At 53.2% G+C, this 3,219-nt stretch overlaps 1 pseudogene; it reads left to right on the top strand.

Annotated features, from left to right (window-relative positions):
* The first annotated feature begins 2,113 nt into the window (after positions 1-2,113).
* The window catches only part of LOC136464970 (telomerase reverse transcriptase-like), a 5,120-nt pseudogene continuing 4,014 nt past the window's right edge, over positions 2,114-3,219 (top strand).

Here is a 3,219-nt window from a genome sequence, read left to right as displayed (position 1 = left end):
GATTATATTTTCTAAAATTGGTTCAAACTTGAAAAGTCTGACTCACATTAAAGCTAGAATAATCTAAAATTTTGAATTTTGAACAGGAGTAGCAATCAGCCACACGAAAGAAAATGTGCACAAGTCCTCTCGTCTTGGCATGTTTGGAACAGCTCCACCTAGTGAAAAGTGAATCTGTATTTGGGATTCACCTAGATCCATCGTGGAGCTAATGGAGCTTGAGGTGTTTGGTATAGTTCGGTCTCCATCTCTATTTCACTTACACCTGGGCCCCACGTGTCAGGTGGCAAAATGAAAAACTAAATGAAACAAAAAAAATCACGGGTCGTCTTCCTCCCAACGCGCGCAGGAGAGGCGCGGCCTCGCTGGGCGAGTGCGGCCACGCCGGTCGGGCGCGCGGCCTCACCGGGCGGGTGCGGCCACCCCGGTCGGGCGCGCGGCCACGCCGGGCGGGCCCTCCCTCACCACCCGGCCGGTGCCGGATCTGGGAGCGCGACGGAGGTGCTTGGCTCTGCGGGGAGCACGGCGGCAGGGCAGGTCTCCTCCGATGTTCTTCTTCCCGGTCTCCGGTCCGCGCCTCACGGGGCCAGTGGAGCTTGCGCAGGTCCCGGCAAATCTCGTGCGGGTTGACGGAGGTGGCGCACGGTCCCGGTGGAGCTCTCGTGTACGGCCGACGCAGGTCACTTGAGCAGACGGCCGGCATCGGGGCACTAGGCGCGGTGGATGGCTCATCGAGAAGGAAGGGATTCGATAGAAAAAATAGAAAACCAACTGTTTTCTTTGCATAATCAATGGCACGGTGAGTAATTTTTATCAATTCCACCAAAATCTGGTGAAGCACCTCTTGAAAAGAACTACCAATTTAGTGAATATGAGGGCAGATCCATCAATTTGGGGGCGCAGGTGGAGCTAGAGGTGTTTGATAAATTTTTTTAGATCTGAATCTGAAATTGTCCCAAACAAGATATATGTGTATGTATGTAGATATGATGCAAAGGCACCCAAACCAGTCCTTTGATCCTTTCATTCCTGACGTCGGTGGCAGAGCTTGATCAAAGAAGCAGTAGGGGCCATTCTTTATATAGTCGGGTATTAATCACCCATGAACAGTAAATAAGTTACTGTTTAGCAAATGAAAATTGCATTGGGCAGGGGGCGTGGCCCAGCTTGGTCTTAATCAAGCTCCGCCCCTGTCTGGCGTCAACCAGGACAGCCGAAAAGGGTTGCACCGTGCACATGCGCACGTAATTAATCAGAAAAAAGGAGATGAGATTCGTGTAATATATTATATATAACACATTTGATGCGAGAGAGAGGGAGAGAAATATTAAGGCACGATTTTAGAGAAAGAGTGTTCATCCTGAATTATCGAGAGTGTGTTTAGTTTCTAGCCATCACGTGTCATGCCACATGCAAGACGTACTGCTACATTGCGTTGATGCGTTTGGTTGACGATTTAAGCTGGACAACCACATCTTTCATGATATTATCTTTTCACCATGCTTGCGGGGTCTGATTCTACCACTACAAGTATGGTGCTGCCGCGGTGCACCGTAGACCGGGGCTAGGAATTAACCAAACACGCTCTCAGTCTTGGCAGCAGGTAGGTACCACGCACATGAAAAACGAGAAAGCACAGTTTCTTCACGTTCCCGCCCATGACTATCTTGGTACGGTGTGCGCGCGTCAGCTTCGGTCATCCGTAAGACAATATGAGAAGGACCCTGCCTTGGCAGACGAGCAAAATTGCACACAAGAAACTCCAGCCGGCAGCCAACTCCATCCATCCAAGCAAAAGTCGCTAGAGTGTTGTCAGGCTGCGTGCCATGCGTATGGCGACCGGAGACGGGAGTACGGGACGCTTGCCCTGAATGGATGTGGAGAAATTTTGGTGCAATCCCGGGGTGCAAAAAATCTATGGGTGCTCTTGCATGCATCATCCATGGTAGAAGAAGCCAACGCTACTCGTGCACCGCCCTCCGTTGCTTTTCTCTCAATGGCATGCAAATGTCAGCATCGATCGTCGTCACAACAGAAGCGTCAGGATCAGCAGCGCACGTCATAAAAAGGGGGCGCGCGCGGGCGAGAGAACCAGCGGCAGCAACCAGAAAGCCAGAAACAAAAGCTCGGTGAGGGAGGAGTGCCCGGACCAATGGCGGCGAATAATGCAAGAGCTGTCGCCTCTGCTCTCATCCCGGTGGCGAACGTGCAGGCGCTCGCGGAGGCTTACAATGGGGTCGATGGGCAGGTGCCCGAGAGGTACCTCGTCGCGGAGGCGGAGGAGGTCATCGCCGGCGGTGGCGGAAGTCATTCGGAGATTCCGGTAGTGGATCTCCGCAAGTTGCTTGACACGCGGTCGGAGGAGGAGGAGTGCGCCAAGCTGAAATCTGCATGTCACCACTGGGGCTTCTTCCAGGTACATATCATCAATTCGTTGGTTGGTTCATGTATGTGCTGTCTGAATTCTGCAAAATGGCCGTGCGCCGTGTATACGACGTGCAACTGAATCGGCGGCACTGCACGCCCATGCCAATCGCACGCAGCTCATCAACTATGGAGTGCCAGATGATGTGATTGGGAACCTGATGCGTGACGTAGAGCCAAGAAGGAATGGGCACAGCGCCCTGACAGCGTCCAAGGCTACGGCCAGGCCTTCGCGTCGTGTCGGAGGATCAGAAGCTGGACTGGGCAGACATGCTGCACCTTCAGCTTCAGCCGAGTGAGTCGAGGGACCTGCGCGTCTGGCCTATTCGCCCTCACTCCTTCAGGTAACGTCACTGCCTTCTTCTTTTTGTTTTTTTCCTTTTGTATATAGACATGAACTTAATTTTCAGGATTGTAATTTTAACTGTAGAAAATGATCTCAAGTTTCCATTAAATTCATTAGGAATTCCATGGAGGCCTATTCCTCCGAGACAGCAAGGCTAGCATTCCGTTTGCTGGAGCTGATGGCCAAGGCCACGGGAGCCGAGCTGGCGCCGCTGCGTGGCTTGTTCGAAGAAGGACTGGAGCAGGGCATGAGGGTGAACTACTACCCGCCGTGCCGGCAGGCAGCTGACCGGGTGCTGGGCCTCTCGCCGCACACCGACGCGTCTGGCCTGACGCTGCTGCTGCAGATGAACAACGACGTGCAGGGCCTCCAGGTCAAGAAGGATGGCAGGTGGTTCGCCGTGGACGCCGTGGACGGCGCCTTCATCGTCAACGTCGGTGACGTGCTTG

Source organism: Miscanthus floridulus, chromosome 1, assembly GCF_019320115.1.
Source record: "Miscanthus floridulus cultivar M001 chromosome 1, ASM1932011v1, whole genome shotgun sequence".
Lineage (NCBI taxonomy): Eukaryota > Viridiplantae > Streptophyta > Magnoliopsida > Poales > Poaceae > Miscanthus > Miscanthus floridulus.
The sequence above is the reverse complement of the archived record's forward strand: the minus strand, read 5'-3'. Positions and strand labels throughout refer to the sequence as shown.